At 36.2% G+C, this 24,304-nt stretch overlaps 1 protein-coding gene across 1 annotated transcript in view; it reads right to left on the reverse strand.

Annotated features, from left to right (window-relative positions):
* The window catches only part of LOC150048474 (uncharacterized), a 264,112-nt gene that overhangs the window by 35,193 nt on the left and 204,615 nt on the right, over positions 1-24,304 (reverse strand). The gene's annotated exons all lie outside the window — the stretch shown is intronic.

Here is a 24,304-nt window from a genome sequence, read left to right on the forward strand (position 1 = left end):
AAAAAAAAATGCTTACGGATGACTTTATGTTTTTCTCTTTCCTCTTTCTTTCTTTGCTTTTCTTTTTGCTTTCTCACTCAAAATAAAGCTTTCCTATTTTTCTTACTTGTGCCATGTCAAGGGCTAAGTTTCTGCCATCCATTGATCAGTGTACAGGGCATGTTAAAAGGACATTTACCCACATACATGCCAAATTTTATATACTGTATGTTTGCCTACTTTCCTGTTATTTTTTGGTGGTGAGTCTCACTTTTGGACTTAATGGACTTAGCTTTTAATAGAGTTTCTCAGGTATCAATTTCATTGTCTAACACAAGGTACCTTGTGGGGAACCATCATTAATGTTAATTGAAATAGGAATGAATTGAAAAGGCATATTTCTATTGCTTGTTTAAAATATCAGCAATGAGAGCAATAATAGCCTAAAATTTGGTTATAGCTGATAAAATTTATTGCCTTAACATAGCTGAATTATCTTTTTTGATTATTGTTGAGCTATATGGCAGGTTCCTAAAATTTCCATCTTACATATTCACAGATGCTTGTAGTTTGAAAATAAAGTTTTCAACGCATTTCTTTCCTCATTGGCTCATTCTGTGACAGAAAAATCATCCATTTTTTTCCCCCCAGAAACTTGGAATCACAGAGGCCTTCTAGTTAACTGGTCATAACAAGATTTACAAATACTTTAAACCCGCATAAATTCAGAAATATTTAATAAGAAGAAACTTCTGGTTAATTACTATTTAAGTCAATCCTACAAGTAATTATAAACTCTCAAGAATTTAGCTAGGGAGTTTGTCTTTGAAAATATAAAGGTTCAATCAATAATTGAACAGATAGAAAAAGAAGTTGTGATTTTCTTCAAATGACTTAAAAAATAGAAAAGGCAAGACATCTTAGGATTAAAACAGAGTTTACCTGAAAATCCATTTAAAAAGTAAGATGATTGAGACTATAAGCATGCTTTTTATGTTATGATCAAGCAAGAATTCATGGTCAGTGGCTTAGCTTCCAGTGAGTCTGATTCTGACAAGCATGTTGAAGGAACCTAAATGCAGGAGATCAAAGTCCACTGACGTGGGAAGGTACCTCACTTCTGTGAGGCACATGCATGACAGAGCATGACAAGGCATGTACAGTGCAAGTATACTGACATTCTATCCACGGACAGAATCTCACTTAATCTCATTTTTTCCTATGAAAATTTCTTGTATCCTGAAATCCTCTGATACGGAGGGACAGAACTGAATAAAAGTGTGTCTTTCTGTCAAGTTATGTCTCCTGGGAACTTGGTGAATAGTGGAAACCTTATATCCTAATAAATCTAGAAAATCCTTTTTGTCGAGTTTTACTTGTTCCAGAAAAGAATGAAGTTCTGAACACATCATCACTTTTATGTCACCTTTACATGCTACTCACTAAACAAAAATGCTAATGAGTAGTCATATTCAATCCATTGACTTCATTCATTGACTTCACTGAGAGTTGGGCCAGGCTATGAATTCAGTAAAAAATTTGAAAAGATTTTCTAATTACAAAATGAAAGAAGAGCAACCAATATAAGCAATACATATCTGTCAATGGACAAATGGATAAAGAAAGTGATATATATATATATATATATATGGAGGAGATGACAGATAGGCTGAATTTACCAGGCTTTGATATTACACAATGTATACATGTGTCCACCCTTCACACTGTATCACATAAATACATGCAGTTATCAAACACTAATTAACAATGACAAATGGTGGTGGGATTTCAATGGATGAATGACCTTACAGGTGAGTATAGAAAAGGAGTGGTGCAGGTAAAAACTTAGACATGGTAAGGGCATAGTGCATTCACAGTTCTCCTAGATGGCCCTTGCTCAGGCTTGTGGGACTTGAAGCTCAAAGTTTATGATGCCCTCATGAATCCAGAAGTGATGCAGAGATGCTGAATGTAATTCATCAACACAGTAAGCTTCCAGAAGTTCAGGAACAGAAGGAAGATTTGGTCTGGCTTATGTTAGAATAATAAAAATGAAGGGTTCACCAGAAGAGAGATTGGAGACCATTTCACCTAAAGTGGATGATGATGAAACCTGTATCTAGGTGATGATACCTGAATCGTTAAGACACTGGTTTCTGTATCTAAGGTAGGGAAAATCAGTCAGGTTGCTAATTAGATTAAAGGTATTGGTGAGGAAGGCATTTCCGAAGTGGCAACAAACCAAGGCAATGGATGGTCCATGATGCCAATGAAATGAAGCTTGTGTGTGTGTGTGGGGGGGGGGAGCTAGGAAGTGAATGTGAGTGTGTCAGTGTATCAGTGTGTATTCCAGTCCTGGGACTTGAATTTAAGGCCTGAGCTTGCTTCTTGAGATTTTCTGCTCAATTATTGCATTCTACCACTTAAACTACAGCTCTATTTGCATTTTTTGGTGGTTCATTGGAGATAAAAATCTCATGGACTTTCCTGTCTGAGCTGGACATCCTCACATCTCAGCCTACTGAGTAGGTAAGATTAGTGGTGTGAGCCACCCACACCTGGATAAAATGATGCTTTTGTTAGCTTCCAATATAAGAAGGCTAGGAATCAAACCAGCATTAGACTTATCTAAGGAAGACATTCATTCATAAGACTATGCTAAAACTGTGCTAGCAACTACAATAGCATCCCATAGAGAGTATAATTGTTTTAGAATTGATATGGCAGCCTGCTGACCATATTTGGCAAGACCATACACTTCCAGGTTAAAGCAGGCCTCTTCAGAATCCAGGTTCTGGAGGCCATATCTAAACTGTCTCTCACAACTCCATATCCTGTACACAGTTCCAGGCCAGGTTTTATCTAGATCTGTCCTTAAGGCAACATCAAACCAAAGCCAAGGAAGCAGGAGTGTTTAAAGAAACCTAGAAGTGGACATATTTGTAAAGTGAAAATTCTTGTTTTAGAAACTGATTCCTTTCCAAAGGCAAGTAAGTGGCCTGAACATTGTGCCAATAAACTCTGTACATTAAAAATATTTCTTCCTTACTTTCTCTTTTTTTAAACACTCTGAACTTTAGGAGATAGAGGGAGAGATTGTTTTCTTCCCCAACACATCTTTAATAAACATTGACTATAGTCTATCTACAAGGGAAAGCGGGGCTTAGGTAAATTAAGTCAACATTAGTTCCTAGCAGACCTTAAGGTGACAGGATCCATAGCACTTCTACCACTGTCAACACCCATATACATATACATGTGTTTTTATATGAGCAAATTTACAATTAGTAGTATTGTTTCTGTTTTATAGACCAAGCAACTAGGACCCGGAAATGTTAAGTAACTTGTCTCCAAACCCAATTATGTCAGGAAGTGCAACTTCAGACTCATTTCCCTTCCTCCAACTGCAAATTGTCTATGCTCCTGGTCCCTCTTATTAAGCTTTACTTGCTCTCTTCCCTATGAATTTGATAAGAGAAAGTAGGTGGTCTCTTACTCTTTTTCTCTTGATCTTTGGAGATGGAGGCTGTCCAGAGAAATTGCCTGCATTTTCTGCCCATCCATAGCCTAACTTCAGGAGCAACAGACCTCTTCATAGTGGTATAGCCTTTTTGTCTCACTATCTGCTTTGTCTCCTCTATTATAGAGTGACAATGTAGCACACTCACTTAGCACCTGAACTACAGCCATGTCTTTCAAATAGCACGACTGATGATGAGGCTGATATATTTCTATTTCCTTTGGTCTGGATCCCATGTCTCCTTCATTTTCTCTAACAGCTCAGATGACCAAAGAGATTTAACCACAGCTCCCAATACCCAGTCAGAATCAGGCAGCACTGATATTTTAACCCTGGTTAGTCTGACTCTCAAGCCCACACATTTGTGATAATGCCATGTGGTAAAACATTTGATCACATTCATGATTGTGTTGGCACATTACTGTGCTGCTATAGAATGCAGATGGGTCTGGACCTGATTGAGCATGCTGAAATTTCCCTGCAATAAAGAGTTATATGGAAAGATTTATCTGCCTCAGGTTTTGGTAGAAACTTTACGGAAATAGATTCAAATTTCCAAGCTATTAGTGACAATGACTTTTGCTAACATCCCACGGGGAGTCTCAAGGTTCCTGACAGATTAAATAGGAGAGAATTTGGAGCATAATTTCCCTCCTATTTTTTTTTTTTGTGGAGGGTGAGAGTTTGAAGTCCTAATACTAAAGCAACTGTGGTCCATTCTAGCTGGCAGCTCTTCAGATACAGCAAGCAAGCACCCACAAATGACATGAAATGTGCATGAATCCATACCTTCTTCGGAAAAAGAAGAAGGGCAAGAGAAGCTGCCACTCAAATGAGCAAGGGTGGGCCAAAAATAAATCTCCCTAAAACAATTTGAAGATCTGACATAGGAGTTTACACAGAAGGCAATATTTCCAGTCACCTACTAATCTATTGGAAGTTTTCATATTGGCTATGGAAACACCTACCCTACGGGTAATTGCTTTTTCAGGGAACTTATAACCAAAGATAGCCTCAAGCAATTTGGGATGCTGAGCTTTAAAACTTCCGAAAATCTTCCCTAGAGTTAAGAAAGTAGGGCAAGGTAAAGAAGAAGAAGAAGAAGAAAAAAAAACAATAACGTTGGATTTAAAAAAATAAGGACAAAACTAGAAGAGTGGCAGAGAGGGGGAGAATACAGAGGTGGAGGAAAATGAAAAATCACCATTTATTTTTTCTTATGTCATGCGAATCAATCCTGAACAACGTATCTTGGTAAATACTGATTTACCTTGAACTCTGTTCTCTTTATGTTTAACTCTGTGTCCTTAAAAATAGCAGTATTGGGAAAACTCCTGGGTAAAGGGACCAATGGTATTAATTACCAAGCTCAATATCCACTTATAATATTTCCTGTTTGTTTTTATTTCAGGCCAAAAAAGTAATGCCAGAATAAGAACTGTGACGGCAAATACCAGAAAACCTGGAGATTCTTGCCTAAGGTAGGTGATGGAAAGAAAGTGGGAAACAGGATATGATTTTCCTCAGTTATTTTTTTTCTAGGCATGCTTTTGGTTTGCATTTTGAGTGAATGAGTAGTGATTAAAATATTTAGTCCACTAAATAATATCCATGGAATCTTGGCATCTACTCCTCAATATTTCTACAAAGAGATAGTGATTGAGAAGACAGCTTTGGTGTCCTACATAATCAGAGGTGAACTCCACAAGTGTCTCTGTTGTCATTGACAATCTCTTTCGTTAAACCAATCAAACATGACCCTTCATTTCCAGTGTGAGTTAATAAATCTATTGAGACAAGCAAATCAAAAGACTACACATATAGGACACATGTAAGGAGCTATAAAGCTGGCCTGGATCTGGAGGCACAAAAACTTAGAGGAGTCCACAAAATCCCAGCTCTGTGGAAAATAATCCTGAACTGAAATTCATCAATCAGCAGAAAAACAAGTTAAAGATGGTAATTCAATGGTAGATGAAACAGGCCTGAACAGGTTCAAATGCTTCATATTTCACAACAGAGCTTAATTAAAACAGGACTATGAGGCTGTTAATTGCATTATAATAGTTCAGCATGAAATTAGGTCTGTGGTGAATGCCCTTATAGTGGAGTTGTTTATGTTATTATAATTACACAATAGTACATAGATTTACTGCATAGATATATTTTTAACAGCTTTTGGTTGGATTTCTTTTCTCTTCTCTTTCGAATTTTCCACTCAGTTTCCAAGTCAGCAAGAAAGAACAAAGGTTAGGAAATTAGGTCATACTAGATGATCCAGTTAATCTTCTGGGTCTTTGAGCTAGAACTCTAAATATGTTGTGTCTGATGATGGAGATTTTATTGCATGAATTGTTTAGGAGGAAAACATTTGGTTAAAAACAAACAAGCAAACAATCCCCCCCCTGGGGTTTCAGTGAATTTGTATCTAAATCATATGTACTTGGTTTTGTCCTACAAAGCAATGTTTTTTTTCTCTAGTCTACTTTCTGCTATAGTACAATATCTAGTATTAGGCTCACAGCTTTGGAGACTGGAAAGGCTAAGAGAATGGCTCAGTAGCTGAAGGTCTAGGTCTGATCTCATCCCATGGTAGAAAGTTAGAAGGGAAAAGCAGGGCAAGATGAAGAGAGGGCAGAAAATGATCTCATAACAAATCCACTCTTGCAAGAAGTAACCTACTCCCTTGAAAATGACATTGATGCATTTGTGAGAGCAGAGAGCTCGTGTAATCCATTAGAGATTAAGCTTGCAATCCATGAAATTTAGGGGATGTATTTCATCTCTAGAACTTCTTTTAGCATTAAATAAATGTAAATGCATGCTGAAGGTACTATCTGTGGTCTACCATTTCATATCTTTCAGTGTAAACAAGAAAAGTCAAAGATTTCCAGATTGTGCCTAATCAAATATGATAACTCCTGTTCACAGATTGTAAAAGACATAAAAGGAGTGGTGTTTCATGCTGCAAAAATGATAGCTCTTCTTTGATGCATCCAGTTTCCCATGTTCAGTTCAAACACATAGCTAGCACTTAGGAGAAACTAACATAAGACATTGGTGTAAATTTTTAAATATTGGCTCACATCTTGTATCTTAGAACCACTGATAGTTTCAGTTTGCATCTTGACAATTTGATTTCTTTTTTATTGTTGTTCATAATAATATTGTTATTGTGATCATTCCAGGGTGTGAACTCAGGGCCTCAAGCTCCCTATACTCATTTGCTCACCTGATACTCTACTACTTGACCCATGACTAGAGGGTGATATTTTGTTGGTCCTTTGGAGATAGAATCTCCTAGACCTTTCTGTTGGGCTGATTTCAAACTACAATCATCTGATCTAACTAGGACTCCAGGCATGAACCTACTAGTACCTGCATGATATCTTGATTTCTATGCAGCCAATGTACGTCAGCAATCTTGCACATTTTTGTATTGCATATTTTTGTATGTCTTTGTAATAAATGTGCAAAAACCTAATGAAAGATTACCTGTAAATAAGTAAATAAAATGATTATGCCTGGATTTTTGTTCTTTAATGTAACAATTGTGCATATGAAACAAATACTTCAATTTGAATCAATTTAAAGAAAAGCAAAAAATTATGACACATTGCCAAAAAGTCATATTTCTGAACCCATTCATAATTGAGCTGGGAAGTGTCCTATTGGAGGAAAGTTAACTTACACTCGTATGTGTTTGTAGTCATGTTCTATCATAGGTTTTATTACAGAATGTTTCTAATTTTGGCAAATAACAATTTTCCACTTCATATCTATTAATGTAAATGTATCTTTCATATCGCTACTACAAAATTCTGTTTTTTTGAAAAGAAATCAGGAAACCACAAAGAATTTGATTTCTGATTATAATATCTTAAAATCTTTAAGAAATAGGAATAAATATGAGAAAAAATGCAGGGCATTTCAAGAAGGAAAGTCACAAACAGCCCTTCGCCTTATTTCCAAGGTTTTTTGCTTATGGGTATGCATGCAAATATAAGCAGTAATAACAATATGACTCTATAACCACATGCTTTGGGTGATTCTTAGAGCAAGTAGAAGCACAGAAGGATCACCTTCCACCACATTTCCCAGTTCACACTGGCTACTTAACAAAGTTAACATTGCATTCCAATTTTGAAAACAGTACCAGGAACCTGAGATTAGAAGTGAAGTCAGAAATGAGGGGTGTGGGAGTGAGGCCAGAAGGAAGAAAGGTCAGGGAAAAATCCAACCACCTCTGCTGCAAAACACCTACTTCTCCGCAAGATAAACCTGACAGGTGGTGAACGCATTGCTTCACTGCAGTTAGACGTTATGATGACATGGATAATTGTTATCCCTGACCTGCCACTGCACTGCATTTTAAAGCCAGTGAGTGAGACACGTTAAGTCACAGCCAGGAAATTGCACAGTATCACCAACATTCTTTTCCAAAATAGCAGTAAGCAAAAACTGAGAATTTGAAATTCCATGTAATGTTTTAGTTACAGGTATGACAGGAAAAAGGAAAAGTCATGGGAATCTCTTAGTTTAGATCTAAGACAAAACAAAACAAACAAACAACAACAACAAAAAAAAAACCGAGTGAGTCCAGTGGTCTGAAGGGAACTGATATGACCAAATTTCTTTTCTTTGCAGATAGGAAACATGAAACAAGTTTCTCAGACCTGGGGAAATTAGCTCTGCTCTATTGAAGTTCAGAAGTTGGTAAATTATTGTTAGAAAAAACGTAAGCCCTCTACTAATATGAAGATCACTTTCTCTTTAATTTGTGAAGGATCAGTTAGGTGGGGTATGATGACAGGCACAAACTTATATTCTGAGTTTCTCAGGAGGCTGAGACAGGAAGATTGGACAGGAAGTCCAAGAGTTCCAGACCAATCTAGGTGACACCGAGACACTGCCTGAAACAACAATACCAACAAAACATGAGTTAAAAATGCCATTTAGAATGGCACCTTTACTCCTGTTGCAATGCGTGTGGTGTAAAGTATATGTTCTCTGTCTGGCAAATTTTCATCTCAAGGGATAACCTGCTGTCTGTGCTGGTGAATGCTACTGGCCTTTTAGCTCATTTATTGGTTTCATTATTCAGTACGATAAGCAAAACATTGGAAGGAGGCACTTCTGTGGGGGGGGTGTTTGTGTGTTTGTGTGTGAGTGTGTGTGTGTGTGTGTGTGTGTGAGAGAGAGAGAGAGAGAGAGAGAGAGAGAGAGAGAGAGAGAGAGAGAGAGAGAGAGAGAGGGAGAGAGAGAGAGTTTACTATACTTTCAGGATAAATGACTTCAAATTTTAGTTGTGAACATACTTTATATCAACTGAAAGGAAAAAAAGTACATGAATGAGAAATAGAATTTTTAGACTCTAATGTTATTTCAAATGCCAAGTTCAGCAATATCAATATGCTCAAAAATCTAGGTGGGAGGATTTTCAGCAACAGGTTTGAACTTATCACACACTGAGCATGCTCAAACATGAGTTTTTCAAAGGGTATTGCATGAATCTTCCCCAGACACCTACTTGGCTTACATGGTTCCCTTTGGGGAACGAAGGGTCTTTTCTGATGAGAAAGGAGGTAGTATCTCCACCCTTGGCTGTACCTAATGCTTGATTTTTATCCTAACATTTAACTCTTAAGTCTTACCAATATTAAAAATACATTTATTGGAGCAATAAACAATTGTGTTAAGTGATTGAAATGTATCCAATATTGAATCCTGTGTGTTTGCTTCCTGTTGCTTTTATCATGCCTACTCTGGAAGCTCCTAAACTTCATTCGTTTTGTTTTTTTTTTTCAAGTGCAAAGTAGATATATCAGTTTCAACAGCTCTTTTAAGTCAGCATTTCTAATAATGTGACGACAATTTCTCAGCACCATTTAGAGAGCAAACTCACTAGCAATACCCCACAATGCATGTCTGAACTCTTTCCCAATTCAGTGAAGACTGTTCAGGTGCTCTCTCTCTCAACACAGCACTCCGCCCACGCCACCCACAAAGCGAAGACTGTCCATGTCATAACTTCTGGAATAATACCCCTTCGCACGCACAGAAAAATCTTTACTCCAAGAGATACAATGCATTCTGTGATAATTAATTGCCTCATTAAACCCTCCTACATGTAAGGGAGCAATATTTTGCTTTTTATGGGTGATAAGTCTGAAATGAAGGCAGTAGAAACCACATCTGTACATGCAATAACAATAATACTGAAGGGACAAGAAAAGTGAACCAAATATGCCTTATGTAATGAGTTACATATTATAACCATAGTAATGATTTAATGGCAAAAGTGAATTTATTTAAACTAATATCTTCCTTTTAGAGGAATGTCTAATTCCTAGTTGTATTTTGCAACAATACTTAGTTTTAACTAAGTCCTTTCTGTTATTCAGAAATAATCTTGAGTCTATCTTGCAAGCTAGTTGTCCTAGGAAATGCAGAATAAAATACTTTCTTGACCTCTGTGAAACTTAAAATGTAGTAAGGAAAATGAGACACTAATAATTCCAAAGTAGTCACATTTATTACTACTCAGAGATGGAAAGTTCTAGGCATTCGAGAAAGGCTAAATTGAACGTGAAATTCATGATAATAGATAGTTGGATCGATCTGGGCTGGAACTTAAAAGAAGGGAGAGGGGAAAAAATAATCATGTGTGAAAATTTCATATGTGAAATCTTTTCTATTTTTTATGTGAGGAATTCAGTGTGCATCTCTTACCCAAACTTCCAGTTGAATAACTTTTATTGGTTCCAGAGATCTAAAATGTTTCTGCCTTTTGATACTTAGAGGGATGAATATTCTGTGGCTTCTCATTCTAGTCCCACTGTGTGAACTCTGGATCTTGCCCTTTAGTGTACTCTTTGAACATGCCATTTCCAGAACAGAAGAGAGGGAATAAAAGAAATCACACAGAAAATTGATCACAACAGTGACTATTTGTGCAGAGATTAAGAATTAACATCATAATTATTCAAGACTCATGATTTTTTAAAAAGGATTTCCTCAAAACAAATTCATCCATTAATTCACCTACTCAGCATGTATTTATTGAAATAGAACTGGTGCCTAAAGAAACATGGTGACAAAGAATTAAAGCAGCTCCATCTCAGAAGAGGAAGATTGCAAAACACTAACTGAATATATGCTAGGTACTGAGAAGAAAATTGAAACCAAGTTGTGAGTAGTACTGGATTTGGGTGAGAGTCCTTTTAACGCTCTGATGGAGAGCTACTACCTTTGTTCAGCTAAGCTCTGAGTAGGCACACGAGATGGGACACAAAGGAGATGAAAATGTGCTATATATACATATATAATTATACCAACAGTGTAATAAGCAGAAGGAGCAGCAAGTAGGTGGCTCTGGGATGTATGTACGCACAGTGTGTTCAAGACAGAACAATAGGCTAAAGGAACTAAAAGCAATGAGCAAGAGATAAAATCAGAACAAGATAGTTTAGGGCAGGAAGACATTTCATCCCTGTATGATGTGGAATGATAGATCCATAACCCAGGGAAGGCCAATGGTTACTATCATACTACCAGAAACAAGTAGAGGAAGAATGGAACATTTTGACATTGAAGAAGCCAACCCAGCTGACCTCATGATCTTGGGATACTAAATTCATAAATACGAGATGGCACTTTTCTGTTGTTAGAAACTATTGCATGGTATGTTCATGAGATAGTCCCTAAAAATTTAACACAGAGAATGGTCCTCTTGCATGCGATACTATATTTAATTATCAGGGAAAGTAAATGAGGCAGAGATGGGTTCAAAAAATGTACTCTGGAAGAAAGTAAATAGAATAGCAATGTGACTGGCCAGTCATTCATCCCCAGAATTCAGTCTTTTAAATTCTATACTCCTTGCAAAAGACTCATTTTAACACTTGAGATGAAAATATTCTAAATTATCTATTTCAATGGAACTTAAGAATTACACTTTTTTTCTTCTCAGTCAAGAATCTGTGCTTTAATGTTGTAGAGTGGAAAGCAAGTGTTTGGAAAAGACTTGGCTGTGGAAAATGATTTCCTGACCCTCTGTTTTCTATCAGAAAGAATAATGTCTGGGAAGCAGAATACCTGCATTACTTCCTGGCTCAGCCACTAATCCAATCTGACCTCTGATTATCAATAAAGTAAAGAACTTGGCCTCTGCTTTTGATTAATAAAGAACTTGAATTAAATAATGTCTAAAGCATCTTCCAGGTCTAATTGCGTGTGAATTTATTTGAGGGAATCTTTATTTCATTCTATCGATCTGTTTATGTTAAGTCCTTTTGGTGTCCGTACCTTGCTATTTTGATTTCTTAAGAGCTTTGCTCTGTATTTTGAAACCACAAGGTGTAATGACTCCAGCTAAGGTCGTTTTGGTCATGATGTTTTGTATATTGAGGTCTTTTGTGGGTTCATATTAATTTTCATTTTTCTATTTCTACAAAAATACTATTTAAATTTCAATAGGGATTGCAATGCATCTGTAGCTGTATTACATAATGTGGACATTTCAACAATTTCCACTATATGATTTTTCTATTTCTATCATCCAAGTTTAATATATTACAGTATACAGATCTTTCAGCTTCTTAGCTAAACTCATCACTAGACAAATTATTTTAATTTTTTTTGTATATGTATTCTGCCACATACATTTTTTATTATATTTCATTGTCCAAATAATGCATAGAGGGGTTACAGTTACATTCATCAGGTAATGGGTTCATTGCTTTTTGAACCTTAATACCTCTTCTCATGTTTTCGCTCCACTTTCCTCTACCACCTCCCAATCATCTTGCTTCCCCCTTCCCTTCCCTATTTCAAATAAACAAATAAATGTATATGCAATATACCAGATAATAAAGCAATATACAGTAATCACATGAGATTAACCATGAAGGGAAAAAAAGAGAAAAGAAGTAACTTCACATAGTACAATTAAGAACAACAATCCAATCACAGAGATAAATCTCTTGTGTTCATATCCTAGAGTTCATTTCGTTTAGTCTCATTCTATATGACCATATGTACATAGCTTTTGAGTTATTATGGTCCTCTGCTAGGAGAGTTTACATATGTACTATTTATAATAAATGAGGGCAACCATGGAGCCTACATTTCTTTGGGTCTGGTTTACTTCACTTAATATGATTTTTTCCCAAGTCTTTCCATTTTCTTATGAATGGGTTTTACTTTTTGTACTATTGTAAACAACTTTGCTCTCTTAATTTCTTTTTTTATATTTTTTGAAATGCCTTTTTCCCTGAGCCCTACCCTTGGGGCTTTCTTCAAGGCTTGAGCCACAGCACCATCTCCAGTTTTCGCTGTCCATGTGGTACCCAGAAATCGAACGTGGGTCTCCGTGCATGCAAGGCGAGCACTCTACCACTAGGCCACATGCCTGGCCACAATTGATATCTTTTAATGGCTATTAGTATGGAGAAATGCCACACAGCTTTGTATATGTATTTGTATCTTATACCTTTACATAATTGATTACTTTGAATAGATTTCTTTTAGTAAAATAGAATTTTCTGTTTTTGGAATATATATATTAAGTGCCAAAGAAACATTGGCTGTCTCATTTCCTTCATTTTTTTGTTGTAAATAAAATGTGCCTATGAATACATATGTTAACATAGGAGATGGTAAGGGACACAAAAAAAAAAACTTGGACGTGATAAATTATGCAAGACTCTTGACACACAATGAGCCCAAAGGAAGATATTCTTAGGAGAGGATCACAAAGGCTCAATAAGTAGGTCCATGTGATCAAATGAAGTGATATTTATTTAAATGAATGCCAAGAAATGGGAAGGTATCAAGAGGTTTTTTTTTGTTATTTTGTTTATTTTTCTTCATTGTTGCTATTTTTGTTTCCTGTACTTATTGTTTTATGTGTGAATTAATCTGTTTTGAGGAGGATAAGAGGGAGAGTACAGAAATGGTGAGACAAACTGAACAAATGTAGCAGTGATGCTTATTAGATATTATGTTAAAAATAAACTATAACTTGCAATGGGAGGGTTCAATATGGAAAAACTGGGAAAAAGTGAGGGAAAAGGTAATACTATCCAAAAAGAAATGTACTTATTACCCAACTCATAAAACTCTAAATCCTCTCTGTACACTACCTTTACAATATTTTTTTTTGCCAGTCCTGGGCTTGAGCTCAGGGCCTGAGCACTGTCCGTGGACTTTCTCAAGGCTAGAGCTCTACCACTTGAGCCTCAGCACCACTTCCAACATTTTTTTTCTATGTATGTGGTACTGAGGAATCAAACCCAGGTCTTCGTGCATGCTAGGCAAGCACTCTACCCCTAGGCCAAACTCCCAGCCACAAAAAATACTTTTTAAAAATTATTTATTTAAGATCATATTACCTTCTTCCTTTGGCTTTGGATGCTTCCTTTCTATTCTTCCCTGATTTTTTTGGGCTAAGACTTCAGTGCTACATTGGATATAAGAACTGAAAGTAAGTTAAAGTTTTCCATTTGATCAGCATTGAATATTATGTCAGCTGTGGACTTCTTCTATAACTTTATTATCTGGAGGGGTATTCCTTTTATACTCTAATTGTTGAGAGTTTTAATAACTAAAGGATGCTATTTTATCAAATGTTTGCTTCCTGCCTAACTTGAGTTGATTGTATAACAATAAAAAGAGTGCATCTTATTTGTTGCTATATATATAAATATATATATATATATTAAAGCATCTTTGTATGCTTGGGATGAATCCTACATGATCACCGTGTTAATTATTTGAGTTACTTTAATTTTGTTAGAATTTTCTTGAAGACTTTCACATCTGTGTTTACCAAAGTTCTTTTTTTTTTTTTTCTTTGCCAGTCCTGGGCTTGAGCTCAAGGCCTGAATACTGTCCTTGGACTTTCTCAAGGCTAGCACTCTACCACTTGAGCCTTAACACCACTTCCAACTTTTTTCTATACATGTGGTACCGAGGAATCGAACCTGGGCCTTCATGCATGCTAGGCAAGCACTCTACCACTAGGCCAAACTCCTGGCCCCTACCAAGGTTCTTTATTTGTAATTTTATTTTTTAAGAGTGTGTGACTTAGAGATTTGCAATAGAGCAAAAAAAAAAAAAAACCTTGATACATAAGGCCATATAGTATGACGCTAATTGAAAGGACTTCTAGGATATAGAAACAAAAGCCATATAATGAATGATTGTTGTCCTTAAGGTACTATGTTATCTCTCAGCTCTTTTGCTGTCCCTTGGTTATCTCATATTGTTACAGTATCTCACTTTGTTATCTGATATATTGGATCTATTAGTATTTGGTTATTTGAAATTGGATAGGGAAGGGGGAAAACAAGATGGGGGGGAGAGGGGAGGGTAATGGGAACCAAGACATGTGAAATGGTATCAGTGTATGTGAATTAATGCACCTTCTATCTGACAAATATCATGTAACCCTTTTATTAAGTACAATAAAAAATATCAAAAAAAAGAGTGTGTGACTTTGGTATCAGGCAATATTGATTTTACACAATAATTAGTAAGTGCTTTCTCGTTCCAATTTTTTTCAAAGTTTTGACAGGAATTGATATTAATTCTTTAAATGGTGGTTAGAATTTACAGATGAGCCTATCATGGCTTTTATATATTTGAAGTGTTGATTACTGATTATTACTTGTTATTAGCCTATATAGGGTTTCTATTTCTTCACAATTCACTCAGTAGATTCTATGCTTTTTGCAATTTACCCAGGTCACAGAGATAATCTCCTTTTGGGAGGTGGAGATATGGTTTGTAATATTATTTTAAGAGTCATTATATTTCTATGGAATCTGTAGCTAATGATTCATCAATTTTGTATATCATCCTAAAAATTTATAGTGGATCAACTATGGAACTTGAAATACCTGAAGTTAAAGAGCTGAAGACAGACCTCAGTCTTTCCTCATATTTATCCCAACAAAATTTACAACCGAAATGAAAGAAATCATCATAGTTGCATAATGATTTAACTTTGTGACTAAACAAGAAAAAAGATTCATTTTGGGGGGAAGATAAAGGAATCCATAAAGTCTACATTCGAAGATATACAGTATATGAAATATGACATTCAAAACCAACACATTTTGAGAGAAACCATTTTAAAGAAGAAAATGTGTCATCATTAGAAAAATTTCCAGCAATAATATGTGCTCAAGGGGTAGGGTGGTAGCTTTGAGCTGAAGAGCCTAGAGTTCAATTCCCATGACCCACAAAAAAAAAAGAAAACAAAGATGTCATAGGATTTATTTTACTTATGTTTAAAGAACTAAGTATTGTCAAAAAAATTGTCCTGATGAGTATTTGATAATGAATCATCTCATCAGATAATGAAAACTACTAAAAACTATGAAAAAATGGAAAAATTTATTGGTTGGTATTAAAAACAGATTCTTGATATTAGAAGAAAGATCCAGTAAACTTTGAAGATAAATGAAAAATTATACAAATGAAGTACAGAAAAAATATTTTAAAAATAAGAAAACCCAAAAGTAAACCAGAAATGTTTCAAATAATAACTAGTCCAACATATTTGTAGTTAAAGCTACAGCAGAAGCAAATAATGTCAATACTAAAAATAACTTTTAGTGAATAGTGACTGAAAACATCCCAAATCACTTGAAGACCTACATTCTGATGAGCCCACATAGAATAAACTTACAAACCATGTCACCTAAGCAAAGGATTTGTAAACAATTGAAAACCAAAAATAGCTTTAAATCAGCCAGGGACCTAGGAGAAACATCATGTACATGGGAAATAGAAATATATGACCCCTGACTTCTCATCTAAAACAAAAGAAAAGCAAAGAAACAAGAGGCCAGGTAACAATAGAACTTCATAGACTGACCCAGACAATGGTTTGTTCTATTACTCATAGCCTAATCATGATTTATTTAACTAGACAGAATTACCATGCGTCTATAAATATAAAACATAGTATTTGAACATTTCTTTTAATGTTAATATGTCATTGGTTACATATTTTCTTATGGTTCTAGATTCCTTCTCCGTAGAATACCAGCTTCTAAGGAAAACTGAAATTGACATGTGGGTCCTCATCATTTTGACTAGGATTTCACTTTCTCAGCAGTATAATGAAGTTTCTTTTCCAGTAATTTCTGAGATAAATCAACCCCTAAAGCATAATTTATTTGAATAATATGCATATGCAAAAATAGAAGTGCATAAAAGATTGAGGACTCAGGGCCCATAGCATGTGCCTACTTCTGTGTTCCTCTGGCACCCTAAAGCTTTATTTTGTTTGTTTGTTTGTTTGTTTGTTTGTTTGTTTATTGCCAGTCCTGGGCTTGAGCTCAGGGACTGTGCACTGTCCTTGGACTTTCTCAAGGCCAGAGCTCTACCACTTGAGCCTCACTACCACTTCTGGGTTTTTTCTATGTATGTGGTACCGAGGACTCGAACCCTGGTCTTCGTGCATGCTAGGCAAGCACTCTACCACTAGGCCAAACTCCCGGCCTACAGCTTTATTTCAATCTAAAAGAATTCAAAGTCAGATTAAATAAGCAAGCATTCTCACTTTAAAACTTTTTTCACAGCTTTGTGAATGGGATATTTATTAGCATGAAATTCACTTGTTATTTGCTTCTTTTTCTTTTTTAGAACAAGAGTCTCTCTCTCTCTCTTTCTCTCCCTCTCCCTCTCCCTCTCTCTCTCTCTCTCCCCTCCCCTTCTCACTTTTCTGATATTCAAATTTAAATTTGAACTCAAGACCACCACAGGCTTGCTAACACCTCAACCATGTTTCCAGCCCAGCTTTTTGCTACTCATTTTGAATATGGAGTCTTACAAACCGTTTCAGTCTAGGTTAGCCTCTAAAGAAGATCCTTTGAATCTCAGTCTCCTGAGTGGATCCTGTGAGTGGAAGCACCAATCAGCCACCAGTGCCTGGCTTGTATCTCTCCTTATACAAAGAAAATAGACCACTTGGACCTGAAAATTGTTTATTTTGGGTGACTTATCCTGGTATGCCATCCTGTCTTGTTTTGTTTATTTGGTTAGTTAACACACAGCAACAGACTAAAGGGCAGCTTGAGTACAAGAGGGATGTTAGTCTTCCTTCTCTCCTCATGCTCCCCTGTCTCTCTTCCTGGCTTCTCTCTCTCTTTATTCTCTCTCTCTCTCAAAACATATCTATGAGCATCTATGCTTTGTTTGAAAATTAGAGCATGTTCTGATTTAGCTTTGAAGTTGTGTCAGTTGAAAGAATCCTTTTAGTAATATTCTGTAAATACATTTTTCAGAACTACAGCTCCACTTTCTATTGACAGACACATGAGCAATAGACTTAAGTTCATAAGGCAAGGTGTGCTGTCTAGTTTTAGTATGTTCTTTCATACCGTAAGACCTCCAAAATAACCAAAAGCCTATCAGCTTGAACATGTAATCCCACCACTTCTTTTGCAAGAATGGAAGCAGAGAGCTGAAACTGGTGTCTCAACTTTTAGAATCACATGTATAATTTTTAAGATAGACAAAATGAATTACAAATTTAATAAAAGTTGACAGACAATGAGATACAATAGTTTTCAAATCATTTAGTATACCTTCTTGGAAATCCACAATATTATGCTTTGATTGGCTGATGTGAAATTTACATAGAGGTTTCAAAGACATATAAATTTATTAATAAAATATGATTTTCTAACTAATGAGTTAAAGTAATGAAGTTATTAAATTTTCTTACTGTTTATAGCCAAAAGGTACTACCATTAATTTAGCTTTTGCTAAATTAGCTTAATAGAAATAGTTACAGATCCTTAAATCATTTATATTGAAAATGTCCAATTTAAATTTGTCAATGTTTTTATGCTATAATATCGTCAGCAAAGGTAGGGATTTACTTGTGGGAATAAACTGGCATTAGAGAAGATTAAGCTACAAACCAACTTGGGCCTTACAAGAGATGAAAAGAGGACCTGGGGAATCAAGACACCACATAGAGACACGCTAAGAAAATAGTTGAAAAGTTTATGCTAGAATGTAGGAGGCATGCCATTGTGCCTTATCTCTGGTTCTTAAAATGTTTTCACAAAGGTCTTCAATTGGGCAACTGCAATTTTGACTGTCGCCTATTTCTCCTTCAGAGAGTTCAATTACAAAGTTATTAATGGACACAGAGATTTAAATAAGCATTGTGTTCTACTGGGACATATACCGATGCGTGCCTATGGAAGGGAAATAACTAGAAAATCTGGACTCACATCTAAAAGGTAGCACTAGAGAGAAGGTTGATTAGGCAACTTACCAGGTGTTTGCAAGAGTTTGTAAAATTCACGTGGCCCTACACGAGCTTTTTCTTTCCTATAATGAAATTGATATTGTGTGTGGCGATGAGGGTATGTGTACCCAAATCTGAAAGGAGTTCAGTAAGTTGAGGAAATAGGTTAAAGCTTCGCATAAGGTATATAATTTAATATAATTTTTATCACACGTATGAACCAGGAGATAACCATGAGGATAACAAGAAATCGGTAAATTAAAACAACTCAGTAACCTAAAAGGCAAAATCCCTCAGTGTAACCAAATGATGTTTTCTGATCTGATCTCTCCAATGGGGAAAAATAACCCAGGGGGATAAAGATTTTACATAATAAGTTTTGGTCATTGAAAATAGAGTGATCAGCTGAATGTTGTTCGTATGTTTTTCAGTAAAGGAAAGAAATGAGGCAGGCTAAAGAGCAAAGGGCAAAAGTTTGAGAATTAACTAGAGATCCACAAAAATTACCCCCCCCCAAAAAAATCAGAAAGAAAAAGAAGCCAAAAGCATACATGTCAGAGTAGAAATAAGCATTTTATACAGAGAGGAATGAGAAGAGCTCAGGAAGGCTGTCATAAAATACACATTGCATAATACATGATGGAAGAGTTCCATTATTTAACTTTCTAAAACTTATAACAATATAGAGATATGCTAACCATCATAGTCAGCATTAATTTACAGTGGGAGAAATAATTAGAATCTCACTTTTTTTTCCTGAAGAATGGAGTGAAAATGTAAACAATGCTTCCCTCCAGGCAAGTGCTTTATCAAGTTGACAGGTGCATTTGAATTTCCATGGGTGGGGGATATAATAGGTTATTTATGTGTCATTTTAATAGAAAGACCCAACCATCAAGATGGACAGCAGACTTTATCAGCACTGCTGTTTGCAACTAATCCTCCAATTTAGTACCCCATGAAAATACCTGCAACAAAACCTATCCATTTTTCTTTTACACTCTATTATGGAAAAATCAATATGGGCACTATTCATCGCAAATCTACTGCTTGGCGGGTGCCTGAGCCACAGAATCTGAAAAAAAAAATCTGACAGTTCAGCAGTGTATGTGGCAGAGCCCATTGCTTATGGTTTTATTCTGCCACATCTAGCCACCCAGGAGGGTCCAGCCAGCACAGTGTGTATTCCAGAATCTAATATAGGTTGTCCAGTGACCCTATATCTGATTACTTTAAGGTCAATTCATTTGGAGTTCTTTTGAGAGCCCCAAACAGGACTTGCTAGATCCAAAAGTGGATAGATGTCATGTTTATCTGCTTCCCCTGTTCAAGTAATGAGTAATAACAATTAAATTTGGAAGTAACCTGTAAAGATTCAAAAGATACACTCAAGGCCTAGATATTTCACTATTTAAACAAGTAATCAAAGATATTTTCTATGTTACCTGTTTACCAGTTTTACAGGCACTGAGTGTTTGTTTCTATCCTGTAATATCTTCACTAGTGTCCATATCCAAATGATATGTTCAACTTGAAAGATTTCTAATACATCCCTAAGTAAAACTGCATGAACAGAGCATCCTAGAACTCACAACCTTGAACTATAAGAACCCTAAAGACTAATAATTGCAAAGGGTAAAAATCCAATACTGTCTTTCTGCCAGCATCATTAGAGAGAGAGAAAATATCCCTGGTGACTATTTTTCTAAACTTGCATAATGCTCATTATATTGATGGGTAAAAAAGCAAGTGCTCTGTAGTCACATTTTTGCTATTAGATAGATAGGTTAGCAAAAGTTAAAGTGAATACAAAAAAATATTCCAAGAAAGGACTTCATAAATGATTTGTAAGCCTCTGGATTTTTATTAACTTAAATACAGTACAACTGAAATATTCGTGGAGCCAGGTAGCAGACTTGCTCACTCAATACAGTCCCCAGATCATTTTCCTGTGCCTTCCAGGAGCACTGAGAGAAAAGTCTAAGACTATATGTTTCAAGTTTCCATTCATCCACAAGCCATTTCTACTTAGATAGATGGGTTGATATATACATGGATGGATAGACAGACAGACAGATGGACAGACAGATATAGATTCCATCAATCTTAAACTAAAACTAATAACAGTATTCTGTTCCATGTAACCCCTAGTTCCAAACAATAAGAAACGCAAGATTTAATGTTAATGGATTAATATTAATAAATATTTCTTCATTGAAATCATAACTTTGGCTGCCACTTTGACTTCAAGGTTTAGACTCTATATTATCAGCTATTCATATTTCCTCATTAGCAACTTTGCTTATTGTAATGGCTTTCTACAATAAAAGACCCAAAGTTTTATAAGTACTTTCCATTTACTCATAATAAGTTAGCTACACATTTACAAGCAATATCAGAAGTAAGCAGATACTATTTGCTGTCCTGCATTGTCATACTTGTATTTGTTTTCCTTTTTCTTTTGGGTGAACAGAGACTTGAACTCAGACTTTGAGCTCTTGCTTAGATTTTTTTTTTTGCTGAAAGCTGGTACACTACCACTTGAGTCACACCTCCACTTCTGGCTTTTTGGTCTTTAAGCAGAGATTAAGAGTCTTGTGGAGTTAACTTCCTAGGATAGCTTTGAATGGAGATCCTCAGATCTCAACTTTCTAAGTAGGTAGGATTACAGGTGAGAGCCACTGGTGTTGCAATCTTCTGTGTCCAAGCCCAGTTACAAAACATACTGTCTTCATGAAGATACAAATAAATAACAATCACAAAAATACAAGTATCTTCAAGACCTGTCTTAGTCCCCTGATATTTAACAGTCTTCTGAGACCTGTTGATCACATATGATAGAGTCAGAAGAACTGTGCCAAAGGGCCAGAAAAATTTATCAGTGCACTCTTTTTATTGGGCTCAATTCTAAGGACTGTGTGCTTCCGACAGTTCCTCGGGTGATAATAAAACTGATTCATTTGGAGGTAAATCAATCTTCTGATAAAAAGAAAAACTCGTTGAGAAGTTCTGTTAACCTCCAAAACTTTTTTGACAGGTAGAAATGTCTGCTAGCATATGGGTTCCTGTACTTTCTCAAACCGTAGGAAATAACTGAGCATTTAATTATAACTGCTATTCTTTGCTCTATGATTGTTTTACGTGTTTAATTTTGTCTTACACTCCTGGCTAGTCAGCTCCTTTGGTACTAACTTTATATATCGTTCTCTCCTCCAAGGTATTTACAGAGCAGAGGCCGACAAAACAGTGGCATCATTAATGCCAGACTCACTATCAAGGATATTTGGCACTGCTGATGATTTTCTGAAAAGTCAAAGCAGGCGCATGGTTCTGTGATGTCTTATTAGTATTTTAGTTTCATTGGCCCCTTTCAATGACCTGCATGAGCTCCTTCATTAATGAACCAAAATTGCACATTCTAAACACAGCTCCCAGCGATATCAAGTGAGTGATCAATGTAACCTTGAAGAATTCACAGGAGCTGCCATGCATCAGGAAAAGCTGAGTGAGAAATACAGGACGAGAAACCGCATTGATTCGTGAAAGATCTATGTGGATTTGCATCCTTTTTGCAATGAGGATCCTTGATGAGAACTACTCAAACGTCACAACATGATCGTGAGATCACAGCCCAGATTATCAGAGTAATTCTCATCCTGGCCTTTTTTTTTTTTTGTCACTTGAATGATCAATTTGCCTGGAACCAAGTGATTGGGTTATCTGGAGCAACTGCTGGGTTTTTATTTTAACAATGATTGCAAAGCATGTGTTTCTCAGAAAAGCCATTTTCATTGAACTATTTGGATAAATCTGTCTATAACAGAGTGAACATATCTTTAGATTCAAACCAGGAGCATCATGGTGATTATTAAGCTGATTGAATTTAAATTTTCTCACCATATTAAGCTGATTGAGTCTAAATTTTCTCACTAAGAAAGTGAAAATTATAAGTGATTTCATTTGTTTATAGAAATAAGAATTGTGACAAAACAAGTTCAGGGAAGACTATTTTTTAATGATTATTTTAGCACAATAGTTCTTGTTATTAGAATTTAGATAATTATCCTTGTGAAATTCAGATTCCTGTCAAATAGTGAAGGAAACACAGATTAAGATATGGAAGTCCTATTTAAGGTCAGCAAACCTATCTTCCACGGTAAATCCTCCCTGTGACATCTGGGAATCAGAATGTACAATTTCCTCCCTACTGGGAAACCCTGAGCTGTGACATCTCATTGTTCTTTAAATGTTCAAATCAGTTAAGCTGGCAATTGTATTTCTGTAAAATAAATGTAATAAAATCACCATATATGTTGACCAATATGTTCAAATTTCTGTTGTAGGGCTAGGAGTATGGCTCAGTGGTAGACAACTTGTTTAACACACCAGGATCCTACGTGCAACCTTCACCATCATATTCATACATACCCCAAACAGCCCATTATGTTTTAGTCATAATTGTGTGTAATTTAAGGGGGAAAGTACCTAAGTATCCTCCAGATACAAATTGGTACTTCCATGTGACAAAGAGGCTGTCATACAAAAATCAACGCAGTTTTTAGTATACCTGGAAATTCTTCTAAGCCCATTAAATATGTATCTTCTGCATATGTTCATTACATTTGCATTCACACATGTAACTGTATACATAGTGTATTAATTCACACATTAACTGCATACATAGTGTATTATGCTGATATTGTACATTATTTTATTCTCTCTCTCTCTCTCTCTCTCTCTCTCTCTCTCTCTCTCTCTCTCTTCTCCCTCTCTCTCTTTTTTTGTTTTGTTTTGTTTTGTTTTTCTGTGGGTCTTGGGGCTTGAATTCGGCCTGGGCACTGCCCCTGAACTCTTCAGCTCAAAGTAACCGCCCTATCCCTGGGCCTGGGCATTGTCCCTGTGTTCTTCAGCTCCAGGTTAATGCCCTACCCTTGAGCCAAGCACTACTTCCTATTTTCTAGAGGTTAATTGGAGATAAGAGTCTCAAGTCCTTTTGTGCCCCCACTGACTTTGAACCTTGATCCTCAGATCTCAGCCTCCTGAGTAGCTAGGATTACAGGCGTGAGCCACCACTCCCAGCCTTTTTGTTATGTTATGTATGTTTTGTTTTTATCCTTCTGGCCCTCAGGTTTGAATTCTGGTCCTGGGCACTATTCCTGAGCTCCTTTTGCTCAAGGCTAGCACTCTATCACTTGAGCCACAGCGCCACTCATGGCTTTTTCTGTGATAATTAGAAGAGTCTCATGGGCTTTCCTTCCCCACCTGGCTTCAAAGTGAGATCCTCAGACCTCAGCCTCCTTAGTATCTAGGTGTGAACCCCTGATGGCCAGCTTTATTTTCTTCTTTATACTTCTGAATACTTACTGATTCTTTCCCCTAGGATATTGCATCTGCAATACCTCAAATCAGAAATGTAACACATGCCTCTGGAAGTAAATATCTCAAGGAACAAAGATCCTCACATTGCAGACTTGGTCCTGTTCATCTAATGTAGCAAAGACATTCTGTTCCTTTAAATGCACACTCTA

Source organism: Megascapheus bottae, chromosome 22 (assembly GCF_031878675.1).
Source record: "Megascapheus bottae isolate mThoBot1 chromosome 22, mThoBot2.hap1, whole genome shotgun sequence".
Lineage (NCBI taxonomy): Eukaryota > Metazoa > Chordata > Mammalia > Rodentia > Geomyidae > Megascapheus > Megascapheus bottae.